The sequence below is a fragment of the Eriocheir sinensis genome, chromosome 1 (assembly GCF_024679095.1).
Source record: "Eriocheir sinensis breed Jianghai 21 chromosome 1, ASM2467909v1, whole genome shotgun sequence".
Taxonomy (NCBI): domain Eukaryota; kingdom Metazoa; phylum Arthropoda; class Malacostraca; order Decapoda; family Varunidae; genus Eriocheir; species Eriocheir sinensis.
Genome location: NC_066509.1, coordinates 33,585,672 through 33,602,361, shown reverse-complemented (window position 1 = coordinate 33,602,361; position 16,690 = coordinate 33,585,672).

Genomic DNA, 16,690 nt, shown 5'->3' with positions numbered 1-16,690 from the left:
TTTTGAAACAAATCTACATTATTTTATGTGTATTTTGTATATATATTTCATTATAAATTTGCCTTAATTTAATTTTATTATTATCTCTATTTTCATTCAAATTCAAATCATTTTATGTGTATATATTTATTTGTATTTACGTTATTTTATGTGTATTTTCTATATATATTTTCATTCAAAATTACATTATTTTATCGGTATTTTGTTCATTTATTTCGATACGAATTTAGATTACTTCATGTGTATTTTCTATACATATACATATAGAGTAAATTTCTATGAAAATATATATTCAAAATACATATAAAATTATGTAAATATGTATAAAAATATATATATCAAATACTTCATTTTATGTGTATTTTGTATATATTTTTATAGAAATCAACGTTATTTTATGTGTATTCGTATATATATTTTGAAACAAATTTACATTGTTTTATATGTATTTTGCATATCTATTTCAATACAAATTTACCTTACAGTATGTGCATTTTTTATATTTATTTTAATAAAAATTTTAATATTTTATGTGTATTTTGGTATATATATATATATATATATATATATATATATATATATATATATATATATATATATATATATATATATATATATATATATATATATATATATATATATATATATATATATATATATATATATATATATATATATATATTTATTTATAAAAATGCGTTATTTTATGGCTATTTTGCATCTATGTATTTTGTATATATATTTTATGGTATTTGCTTCTTTATTTTCATACAAATTTACATTATTTTATTAATATTCTGTGTATTTATTTTGATACGATTTTACATTATTCTATTTGTGTTTTGAATATATTTTTTTATACATATTTACATTATTTAATTAGTATTTTGTATATATATTTGATACAAATTTACGTTATTTTAAGTGTATATGTTTATATATTTTCATTCAAACTTCCATTATTTTATGTGTATTTTGTATATGTATTTCAATACAAATTTACCTAATTTTATGTTTTTTTTTTTTTCATACATATTTAAATTATTTTTGTGTATTTTTGTATATAGTTTTATACAAACTTAGGTTATTTTATGAGTATTTTGTATATCTATTTTCATACAAATACACATTCTTTTATTGATATTTTGTTTATTTATTTTGACGAGAATTTAGATTATTTAATGTGTATTTTGTATATATATTTTTATACGTATTTACATCATTTCATGTGTATTTTGTATATATATTTCTATAAAAATCTACGTTATATTATGTGTATTCGTATATAGATTTTTAAACAAATTTACACTTTTATGTGTATTTTGCATATTTTTTCAATACAAATTTACCTTATTGTATATGCATTTTGTATATTAATTTTAATACAAATTTAATTATTCTATGTGTATTTTTGTATATGTATTTTATAAAAATATGCTTTATTTTATGGGTATTTTGCATCTTTATTTTCATACAAATTTACGTTATTTTATTGATATTCTGCTCATTCATTTTGATACGATTTGACTTTATTCTATGTGTATTTTGTAAATATTTTTCATACAATTTACGTTGTTTTATGTGTATTTGTTTATATATTTTGACACAAATTTACAATATTTTATGGGTATTTTGTATATATATTTCAAAAGAAATTTACCTAGTTTATGTGTATTTTGAATATCTATTTTCATACAAACTAAAATTATTTTTATGTATTTTTGTATATATTTAAATAAAAATTTTAGTTATTTTATTTGTATTTTTTAAATCTATTTTCATTCAAATATATATTATTTTATTGGTATTTTGTTGATTTATATTGATACGAATTTACATTATTTTATATGTACTTTTTATATATATTTTTATACGCATTTACATTATTTAATATTTATTTTGAATATATAATTTTATACAAATTCATGGTATTTTATGTGTATTTGTATATATATTTTCATATAAATTTACATTATTTTATGTGTATTTTGTACATATATTTCATTACAAATTTACCTTATTTTATGTTTTTTGTGTGTATTTTGTACATTTATATATACACGTTTACTCATACAAATTTATATTATTTTATTGGTATTTTGTTTATTTATTTTGATACAATTACATGATTATATGTGTATTTTGTACACATTTTTTTATACGAATTTACATTATTTAATGTGTATTTTGTTTATATATTTTCATACAAATTTACGTTATTATATGTGTATTTGTATAAATATTTTGATACCAATTTACTTTATTTCATGTATTTTGTATATATATTTCAATTCAAATTTAGCTTATTTTCTGTGTGTTTTGTATATATTTTCATACAAATTTAATTACTTCTGTGTATTTTTGTATATAGTTTTATATAAATTTACGTTATTTTATGTGTATTTTGTATATTTATATTTATACAAATACACATTCTTTTATTGGTATATTGTTTATTTATTTTGATACGAATTTACATTATTTTATGTGTATTTTGTATAAATTTTTTATACGTATTTACTTCATTTTATGTGTATTTTGTATATATATATTTTTATTGAAATCTACGTTATTTTATGTGTATTCGTATACATATTTTGAAACAAATTTACATTGCTTTATATGTATTTTGCATATCTATTTCAATACAAATTTACCTTATTGTATATATAAAACAATGTAAATTTGTTTCAAAATATATATGAATACACATAAATAACAATTTCTATAAATATATATATACAAAATACACATAAAATTAATTAAATACGTATAAAAATGTAAACAAATACATAAAATAATGTAAATTCGAAAAATAAATAAACAAAATACCAATAAAAATGTATTTGTATAAATATAAATGTACATACACAAAATAAACATAAAATAAGGTAAATTTGTACAAAATGAAATACAAAAATACACATAAATAATGAAAATAGATTTACAAATACACATAACCTAACTAAAATTTGTATTGAAATATATACAAAATACATAAAAATAATTTGAGTTTTGAATGAAAATAGATATTCAAAATACACATAAAACAGATAAATTTCTTTGAAATATATACAAAATACCCATAAATATATAAACAAATACACATAAAATAATGTAGATTTATATGAAAATTTATATACAAATACACATAGAATAATGTCAAATCGTATCAAAATGAATGAGCAGAATATCAAAAAAATAACGTAAATTTGTGAAAATAAAGATGCAAAAAACCCATAAAATAAAGAATATTTATATAAAAATACATAAAAAAAAATACACATAGAATAATAAAATAATAAATAAAAATAATATAAAAAATTCATATACAATAATTTAAATTTGATTATATTAAATGAAATAAATATACAAAATAAACATAAAATAAAGAAAATATGTAATAAAATATATGTAGAATACACATAAAATAATATAAATTGTATGAAAATATATACAAATACACATAAAATAACATAATTTATATAAAATTTGTTTCAAATTATATACTTATACTCACAATAAAATATCGTTAATTTTTATGAATATGTATATATAATATTCAGATATTATAATTTAAATACTTATTAAAATATATATACAAAATACACATAAAATAATGTAAATTCGTAAAATTAAATACACAAAATTCAATAAAGAATGTATATTTGTAGGAAAATATATACAAAAACAAATAAAATAACTAAATTTGTATAAAAATATATACAAAATACACAAAATAATTTAAATTTGTTTGAAAATAGATATGCAAAATACACATAAAGTTAAGCAAATTTGTATTGAAATACATATACAAAACTCACATAAAATAATGTAAATTTGTATTAAATATATAAACAAATACATATAAAATAACGTAAATTTGGATAAAATATATATACAAAATATACATTAAATATTTTAAATATGTATAAATATATTATATTATATATATTTTTATTGATATTTGCGTTATTTATGTGTAGTTTGTATATGTTTTCTCATAGAAATTTACATTATTTTATTAGTATTTTGTCTATTTATTTTGATACGAATTACATGATTATTTGTGTATTTTGTACATTTTTTATACGTATTTACATTATTTAATGTATTTTGTTTATATATTTTATACAAATTTACGTTATATGTGTATTTGTATAAGTATTTTGATACAAATTTACATTATTTTATGTATTTTGTATATATATTTCAATTCAAATTTAGCTTATTTTATATGTATTTTGTATATCTATTTACTTTAATACAAAATCAAATATTTTATGTTTTTTCGTATATATATTTTTATAAAAAATGCGTTATTTTATAGGTATTTTGCATCTTAATTTTCATACATATTTACATTATTTTATTAATATTTTCTGTATTTATTTTGATACGATTTTACATTATTTTATTTGTGTTTTGTATATATTTTTTATACATATTTACATTATTTAATGTTTTTTTGTATATATATTTGATACAAATTTACGTTATTTTAAGTCTATATGTTTATATATTTTCATTCAAATTTACATTATTTTATGTGTATTTTGTATATGTATTTCAATACAAATTTACCTATTTTATATGTTTTTATATATTTATTTTCATACAAGTTTAAATTATTTTGTGTATTTTTGTATATAGTTTTATACAAATTTAGGTTATTTTATGTGTATTTTGTATATCTATTTTCATACAAATACACATTCTTTTCATGATATTTTGTTTATTTATTTTGACACGAATTAACATTATTTAATGTGTATTTTGTATATATATTTTTATACGTATTTACATTATTTCAAGTGTATTTTGTATATATTTCTATAGAAATCTGCGTTATTTTATGTGTATTCGTATATATATTTTGAAACAAATTTACATTGTTTTATGTGTATTTTGCATATTTTTTCAATACAAATTTACCTTATTGTATGTGCATTTTGTATATTAATTTTAATACAAATTTGATTAATCTATGTGTATTTTTATATGTATTTTTATAAAAATATGCTTTATTTTATAGGTATTTTGCATCTTTATTTTCATACAAATTTACATTATTTTATTGATATTCTGTGTATTTATTTTGATATGATTTTACATTATTCTATGTGTATTTTGTATATATATTTTATATAAAATGTATTTGTTTTCATTTCATACAAATCTACATTATTTTATGTGCTTTTGTACATGTATTTAAATACAAATTTAACTAGTTATATGTATTTTGTATATCTATTTTGTATGTATATTTTCATAGAAATTTACTCTATTTTATAGTATTCGTATATATATTTTGATACAAATTTACATTATTAATGTGTATTTTGCATATCTATTTCAATACAAATTTACTTTATTGTACGTGCATTTTGTATATTTATTTTAATACAAACTTAACTATTTTATATGTATTTTTGTATATATATTTTTATGCAAATATGCGTTATTATATGGATATTTTGCATCTTTATTTTCATACAAATTTACATTATTTTATTGATATTCTCTTTATTTATTTTGATACGATTTAACATTATTTCAAGTGTTTTTTGTATATATTTTTTATACATATTTACATTATTTAATGTTCATTTTGTATATATATTTTATCCAAATTTACATTATTTTATGTGTATTTGTTTATATATTTTCATACAATTTACATTATTTTATGTGTTTTTGTATATATATATTTTCTACGTATTTAAATTATTTTATGTGTATTTTGTATATACATTTAAAAAAAAAATTCGTTATTTTATTGTGTGTATAAGTATATATTTTGATACAAATTTTATACAAATTCATGTTATTTAATGTGTATTTGTATATATATTTTTATACAAATTTATATTATTTTATGTGTATTTTTCATATATTTCATTACAAATTTACCTTATTTTATGTTTATTTTGTATATTTATTTTATTCAATTTTAAATTATTTTATGTGTATACTTGTATTTGTATTTAGGTTATTTTATGTGTATTTTGTATATATATTTTCATCAAAATTACATTATTTTTTTTTATTTCTTAATTTAATTCGATACGAATTTAGATTATTTCATAGGTATTTTGTATACATATTTTTATACTCATTTAAATTATATAATTTTTTTTTTTTATATATATTTTTATTAAAATTTTTTTTATTTTCATTTTTGTACATTTATTTTTTATAGAAATTTGCGTTATTTTATGTATATAGTTTTATATAAATTTACGTTATTTTATGTGCATTTTGTATATTTATATTTATACAAATACACATTCTTTTATTAGTATATTGTTTATTTACATTTATACCAATTTACATTATTTTATGTGTATTTTGTATACATTTTTTTATACGTATTTACTTAATATTATGTGTATTTTGTATATGTATTTTTATAGAAATCTACGTTATTTTATGTGTATTCGTATATATTTTGAAACAAATTTACATTATTTTATATGTATTTTGCATATCTATTTCAATACAAATTTACCTTATTGTATGTGCATTTTGTATATTTATTTTAATACAAGTTCAAATATTTTATGTGTATTTTGGTATCAATAATTTTATAAAAAATGCGTTATTTTATAGGTATTTTGCATCTTAATTTTCATTTTATATGTACTTTGTATATATATTTTATACGCTCTTACATTATTTAATATTTATTTTGAATATATATTTTATACAAATTCATGGTATTTTATGTGTATTTGTATATATATTTTCATATAAATTTACATTATTGTATGTGTATTTTGTACATATATTTTATTACAAATCTACCTTATTTTATGTTTATTTTGTATGTGTATTTTGTATATTTATATTTATCCAAATACACATTCTTTTATTGGTATTTTGTTTATCTATTTTAATTCGAATTTACATTATTTTATGTGTATTTTGAATACATTTTTTTATACGTATTTACTTAATTTTATGTGTATTTTGTATATATATTTTTATAGAAATCTACGTTTTTTTATTTGTATTCGTATATATATTTTGAAACAAATTTACATTGTTTTATATGTATTTTTGCATATCTCTTTCAATACAAATTTATCTTATTGTATATGCATTTTGTATATTTATTTCAATACAAATTTAAATATTTTATGTGTATTTTGGTATATATATTTTTATAAAATGCGCTATTTTATAAGAATTTTGCATCTTTATTTTCATACAAATTTACATTATTTTATTAATATTCTGTGTATTTATTTTGATACGATTTTACATTATTCTATTTGTTTTTTGTATATACTTTTTTTATACATATTTACATTATTTAATGTGTATCTTGCATATATATTTTATACAAATTTATTATCTATTATCTATTTTCATACAAATACACATTCTTTTCATGATATTTTGTTTATTTATTTTGACACGAATTTACATTATTTGATATGTATTTTGTATATATATTTTTATACGTATTTACATAATTTCATATGTATTTTGTATATATATTTAATAGATATTCAAAATACACATAAAATAACCTAAATTTGTATCAAACTATATACAAAAATACACAAAAATATTTTAAATTTGTATGAAAATAAATATACAATATACACATAAAATTAGGTAAATTTGTATGGAAATACATATACAAAATACACATAAAATAATGTAAATTTGAATGAAAATACATAAACAAATACACTTAAAATAACGTAAATTTGTATAAAAAAATATATACAAAACACAAATAGAATAATGTAAAATCGTATCAAAATAAATACACAGAATATTAATAAAATAATGTAAATTGTATGAAAATAAAGGCAAAATACCCATAAAATAACGCATTTTTATTTATAAAATATATATACCAAAATACACATAAAAAAATTAGATTTGTATTAAAATAAATATATAAAAACACATACAATAAGGTAAATTTGTATTGAAATAGATACGCAAAATACATATAAAGCAATGTAAATTTGTTTCAAAATATGTATACGAATACACATAAAATAACGTAGATTTCTATAAATATATATACAAAATACACATAAAATGAAGTAAATACGTATAAAAAAATGTATACAAAATACACATAAAATAATGTAAATTCGTATCAAAATAAATAAACAAAATACCAATAAAAGAATGTGTATTTGTATAAATATAAATATACAAAATACACATAAAATAACGTAAATTTATATATAAATATATACATAAATACACAGAAGTAATTAAATTTGTATGAAAATATATACAAAATACACACAAAATAAGCTAAATTTGAATTAAATATATATACAAAATACATGAAATAAAGTAAATTTGTATAAAAATATTTATACAAATACACATATAATAACATAAATACTTATAAAAAAATATGTACAAAATACACATATAATCATGTAATTCGTATCAAAATAAATAAACAAAATACCAATAAAATAATATAAATTTGTATGAGTAAACGTGTATGTTGCATATTTTTTCAATACAAATTTACCTTATTATATACGCATTTTGTATATTAATTTTAATATAAATTTAATTATTCGATGTGTATTTTTGTATCTGTATTTTTATAAACATATGCTTTATTTTTTGGGGTATTTTGCATATTTATATACATACAAATATACATTATTTTATTGATATTCTGCTCATTCATTTTGATACGGTGACATTATTCTATGTGTATTTTGTATATATATTTCATACAAATTTACGTTATTTTATGTGTATTTGTTTATATATTTTGACACAAATTTACAATATTTTATAGCTATTTTGTATATACATTTCAAAAAAATTTACCTAGTTTTATATGTATTTTGTATATCTATTTTCATACAAACTCAAATTATTTCTATGTATTTTTGAATATATTTTTATACAAATTTTAGTTATGTTTTGTGTATTTTGTAAATTTATTTTCATTCAAATATATATTATTTTATTGGTGTTTTGTTGATTTATATTGATACGAATTTACATTATTTTATATGTACTTTGTATATATATTTCATACGCTTTTACATTATTTAATATTTATTTTGAATATATATTTTTATACAAATTCATGGTGTTTTATGTGTATTTGTATATATATTTTCATATAAATTTACATTATTTTATGTGTATTTTGTACATATATTTTATTTCAAATCTTACTTATTTTATGTTTATTTTGTATGTGTATTTAGTATATTTATATTTATCCAAATACACATTCTTTTATTAGTATTTTGTTTATTTATTTTAAATCAATTTACATTATTTTATGTGTATTTTGTATACATTTTTTATACGTATTTACTTAATTTTATGTGTATTTTGTATATATATTTTATAGAAATCTACGTTTTTATTTGTATTCGTATATATATTTTGAAACAAATTTACATTGTTTTATATGTATTTTGCATATCTCTTTCAATACAAATTTACCTTATTGTATGTGCATTTTGTATATTTATTTCAATACAAATTTAAATATTTTATGTGTATTTTGGTATATATATTTTTATAAGAAATGCGCTATTTTAGAATTTTGCATCTTTATTTTCATACAAATTTACATTATTTTATTAATATTCAGTGTATTTATTTTGATACAATTTACATTATTCTATTTGTTTTTTGTATATACTTTTTATACATATTTACATTATTTAATAGTATCTTGCATATATATTTTATACAAATTTATTATCTATTATCTATTTTATACAAATACATTCTTTTCATGATATTTTGTTTATTTATTTTGACACAATTTACATTATTTGATATGTATTTTGTATATATATTTTATACGTATTTACATAATTTCATATGTATTTTGTATATATATTTCTATAAATCTACTTTATTTTATGTGTATTCGTATATATATTTTGAAACAAATTTACATTGTTTTATATGTATTTTGAATATCTCTTTTAATACAAATTTACCTTACTGTATATGCATTTTGTATATTTATTTCAATACAAATTTAAATATTTTATGTGTATTTTGGTATATATATTTTTATAAAAATACGATAATTTTGGAATTTTGCATCTTTATTTTCATACAAATTTACATTATTTTATTGATATTCTGTGTATTTATTTTGATACGATTTTACATTATTCTATTTGTTTTTTGTATATATTTTTTATACACATTTACATTATTTAATGTGTATCTTGCATATATATTTTATACAAATTTACGTTATTATAAGTGTCTTTGTTTATATTTTCATTCAAATTTACATTTATTTTAATTCAAAATTACATTATTTTATGTGTATTTTGTATACATTTTTTATACGTATTTACTTAATTTTATGTGTATTTTGTATATATATTTTATAGAAATCTACGTTTTTTATTTGTATTCGTATATATATTTTGAAACAAATTTACATTGTTTTATATGTATTTTGCATATCTCTTTCAATACAAATTTACCTTATTGTATGTGCATTTTGTATATTTATTTCAATGCAAATTTAAATATTTTATGTGTATTTTGGTATATATATTTTTATAAAATGCGCTATTTTATAGAATTTTGCATCTTTATTTTCATACAAATTTACATTATTTTATTAATATTCAGTGTATTTATTTTGATACGATGCTACATTATTCTATTTGTTTTTGTATATACTTTTTTATACATATTTACATTATTTAATGTGTATCTTGCATATATATTTTATACAAATTTATTATCTATTATCTATTGTCATACAAATACACATTCTTTTCATGATATTTTGTTTATTTATTTTGACACGATTTACATTATTTGATATATATTTTGTATATATATTTTTATACGTATTTACATAATTTCATATGTATTTTGTATATATATTTCTATAAAATCTACTTTATTTTATGTGTATTCGTATATATATTTTGAAACAAATTTACATTGTTTTATATGTATTTTTGAATATCTCTTTCAATACAAATTTACCTTACTGTATATGCATTTTGTATATTTATTTCAATACAAATTTAAATATTTTATGTGTATTTTGGTAAATATATTTTTATAAAGAATGCGATAATTTTTTTGAATTTTGCATCTTTATTTTCATACAAATTTACATTATTTTATTGATATTCAGTGTATTTATTTTGATACGATTTTACATTACTCTATTTGTTTTTTGTATATATATTTTTTATACACATTTACATTATTTAATGTGTATCTTGCATATATATTTTATACAAATTTACGTTATTTTAAGTGTATTTGTTTATATATTTTCATTCAAATTTACATTATTTGATGTGTATTTTGTATATGTATTTCAATACAAATTTACCTAATTTTATGTGTATTTTGTAAATTTCTGTTCAAACAAATTTAAATTATTTTTGTTTTATACAAATTTAGGTTTTTTTTATGTACGCATTTACATTATTTAGTGTGTGTTTTGTATATATATTTTTTTGCAAATTTACTTTATTTATGTGTATTTTTGTACATATATTTTTTATAGAAATTTGCGTTATTTATATATGTTTTCTCATACAAATTTACATTATTTTATTGCTATTTTGTTTATTTATTTTGATACGAATTACATGATTATATGTGTATTCTGTACATATTTTTCATACGTATTTACATAACTTAATGTGTATTTTGTTTATATATTTTTAAACAAATCTACGTTATTATATGTATTTGTATAAATATTTTGATACAGATTTACATTATTTTATGTATTTTGTATGTACATTTCAATTCAAATTTAGCTTATTTTAGCTGTATTTTGTATATATATTTTCATACAAATTTAATTACTTCTGTGTATTTTGTATATAGTTTTATACAATTTACGATATTTTATGTGTATTTTGTATATTTATATTTATACAAATACATTCTTTACTAGTATTTTGTTTATTTATTTTGATACGATTTTATGTATTTTTGTATTCATTTTTTATACGTATTTACTTCATTTTATGTGTATTTATTTTTATAGAAATCTACGTTATTTTATGTGTATTTTACAAATACATTCTTTTATTAGTATATTGTTTATTTACATTTATACAATTTACATTATTTTATGTGTATTTTGTATATATTTTTTATACGTATTTACTTAATATTATGTGTATTTTGTATATGTATTTTATAGAAATCTACGTTATTTTATGTGTATTCGTTTATATATTTTGAAACAAATTTACATTATTTTATATGTATTTTGCATATCTATTTCAATACAAATTTACCTTATGGTCTGTGCATTTTGTATATTTATTTTAATACAAATTCAAATATTTTATGTGTATTTTGGTATCAATATTTTTATAAAAAATGCGTTATTTTATAGGTATTTTGCATCTTAATTTTCATACAAATTTACATTATTTTATTAATATTCTGTGTATATATTTTGATACGATTTTACATTATTCTATTTGTGTTTTGTATATATTTTTATACATATTTACATTATTTAATGTGTATTTTGATTATATATTTCATACAAATTTACGTTATTATATGTGTATTTGTTTATATATTTTCTTTCAAATTTACATTATTTTATATGTATTTTGTATATGTATTTCAATACAAATTAACCTAATTTTATGTGTATTTTGTATATTTCTTTTCATACAAATTTAAATTAGGTTATTTTATATACGCATTTACATTATTTAATATGTGTTTTGTATATATATTTTTATGCAAATTTACTTTATTTTATGTGCATTTTGGACATATATTTTATAAATTAGCGTTATTTTATATGTATTTGTATATGTTTTCTCATACAAATTTACATTATTTTATTGATATTTTGTTTATTTAGTTTGATACGAATTACATGATTATATGTGTATTTTGTACATATTTTTTATACGTATTTACATTACTTAATGGGTATTTTGTGTATATATTTTTAAACAAATTTACTTTATTATATGTATTTCTATAAATATTTTGATACAAATTTACATTAGTTCATGTATTTTCCATATACATTTCAGTTCAAATTTAGCTTATTTTATCTGTATTTTGTATATCTATTTTGATACAAATTTACGTTATTTTATGTGTATTTTGTATATTTATATTTATACAAATACACATTCTTTTATTGGTATTTTGTTTATTTATTTTGATACGAATTTACATTATTTTATATGTATTTTGTATACATTTTCTTATACGTCTTTACTTCATTTTATGTGTATTTTGTATATATATATTTATACAAATCTACGTTATTTTATGTGTATTCGTATATATATTTTGAAACAAATTTACATTGTTTATATGTATTTTGCATATCTATTTCAATACAGATTTACCTTATTGTATGTATTTTGTATATTTATTTTAATACAAATACACATTCTTTTATTGATATTTTAATTATTTATTTTGACACAATTTACATTATTTAATATGTATTTTGTATATATATTTTTATACGTATTTACAACATTTCATGTGTATTTTGTATATATTTCTATAAATCTACGTTATTTTATGTGTATTCGTATATATATTTTGAAACAAATCTACATTATTTATATGTATTTTGTATATATATTTCATTATAAATTTGCCTTATTTTAAGTTTATTTTATATCTATTTTCATTCAAATTCAAATCATTTTATGTGTATATATTTATTTGTATTTACGTTATTTTATGTATTTTCTATATATATTTTCATTCAAAATTACATTATTTTATCAGTATTTTGTTCATTTATTTCGATGCAATTTAGATTATTTCATGTATTTTCTATACATATACATATAGAGTAAATTTTCTGAAAATATATATTCAAAATACATAAAATTATGTAAATAAGTATAAAATATATATATCAAATACACCTAAAAAAATGAAAATTCGTATCAAAATAAATAAATAAAATTCCGATAAAAGAACGTAAATTCAATTAAAATAAATAAACAAAATACCAATAAAAGAATGTGTATTTGAATAAATATAAATATACAAAATACACATACAAAATAAACATAAAATAAGGTAGATTTGTAATAAAATATATGTACAAAATACACATAAATAATGTAAATTATATGAAAATATATATACAAATACATATAAAATACCATAATTGTATAAAATATATATTCAAAATAAATGTTAAATAATGGAAAAGCGTATAAAATATATATACAAGTACATATAAAATAATGTAAATTCGTATCAATATAAATCAACAAAACACCAATAAAATTTATATATATTTGAATGAAAATAAATTTACAAAATACACATAACAACTAAATTTGTATTAAAATATATACAAAATACATAGAAATAATTTGAGTTTGTATGAAAATAGATATACAAAATACACAAACTAAATAAATTTCTTTTGAAATGTATATACAAAATACCCATAAAATATTGTAAATTTGTGTCAAAATATATAAACAAATACATAAAATAACGTAAATTTATGAAAATATATACAAAATACACATAGAATAATGTCAATTCCTATAAAAATTAATGAGCAGAATATCAATAAAATAATGTAAATTTGTATGAAAATAAAGATGCAAAATACCCAAAAAATAAAGAATATGTTTATAAAAATACAGATACAAAAATACACATCGAATAATTAAATTTGTATTAAAATTAATATACAAAATGCGTATATAATAAGGTAAATTTGTATTGAAAATTATTTAACATACGTTTACTCATACAAATTTATATTATTTTATTGGTATTTTGTTTATTTATTTGATACAATTACATGATTATATTATTATTTTGTACATATTTTTTTATACGTATTTACATTATTTAATGTGTATTTTGTTTATATATTTTCATAAAAATTTACGTTATTATATGTGTATTTGTATAAATATTTTGATACAAATTTACTTTATTTCATGTATTGTATATATATATTTCAATTCAAATTTAGCTTATTTCGTGTGTATTTTGTATATATTTTCATACAAATTTAATAACTTCTGTGTATTTTGTATATAGTTTTATATATTTTACGTTATTTTATGTTTTATTGTATATTTATATTCATACAAATACACATTCTTTATTAGTATTTTGTTTATTTATTTTGATACAATTTACATTATTTTATATGTATTTGTATATTAATTTAATACAAATTTAATTATTCTATGTGTATTTTGTATATATATTTTTTATAAAATATGCTTTATTTTATATGTTTTGCATCTATATTTTCATACAAATTTACGTTATTTTATTGATATTCTGCTCATTCATTTTGATGATTTGACATTATTCTATATTTTATTATTTTGTATATAAATTTCTCTTTAAATTTACGTTTTATACGCATTTACACTATTTAATATTTATTTTGAATATATAATTTTATACAAATTCATAGTATTTGTATTATTTCTATATACATTTACATATAAATTTACATTATTTTATGTGTATTTTGTACATATATTTCATTACAAAATTACCTTATTTTATATTTGTTTATATATTTATTTATTTGTATGTATTTTGTACATTTATATATATACAAATACATTCTTTTATTTATTTTATTTTATTTATTTTGTTTCAATTTACATTATTTATGTATTTTGTTTACATTTTTTTATACGTATTTACTTAATTTTATGTGTATTTTGTATATATATTTTATAGAAATCTACGTTATTTTATGTGTAGTCGTACATATATTTTGAAACAAATTTACATTGTTTTATATGTACAATAAGGTAAATTTGTATTGAAATAGATATTCAAAATACATATAAAGCAATGTAAATTTGTTTCAAAATATGTATACGAATACACATAAAATAAAGTAGATTTCTATAAAAATATATATACAAATACATAAAATCAGTAAATACATGTAAAAATATACTAAAATACACATAAAATGTAAATTCATATTTCAAAATAAATAAACAAATACCAATAAAAGAATGTGTATTTGTATAAATATAAATATACAAAATACACATATAAAATAACATAAAATTTATATAAAATATATACAAAATACAGAAATAATGTAAATTTGTATGAAAATAAATGAAATATAAATATAAAAATATAAACAAAACAAAATAAAACAAACAAATAAAATCAAAATTCCATAAAATAGCGCATTTTATAAATATTATACCAAAACACAATAAAATATTTAAAATTTATATTGAAATAAACATACAAAAATGCAGATAATAGTAAATTTATATTGAAAGAGATATAAAAATACATATAAAACAATGTAAATTTGTTTCAAAATATATATACGAATACAAATAAAAAACGTAGATTTCTATAAAATATATTTACAAAATACACATAAAATAGTAAATACATAATAAAAAATGTACATACAAAATACACATAAAATATGTAAATTCATCAAAATAAATAAACAAAATACCAATAAAAGAATGTATTATTTGGATAAATATAAATATACAAAATACATATACAAAATAAACATAAAATAAGGAAAATTGCAATAAAATATATACAAAATACACAAATAGTAAATTTATATAAATATATATACAAATACACATAAAATATAATGAATTTGTATAAAAATATGTATTCAAAATAAATATTAAATAATGTACAAGCGTATAAAAACTATATACAA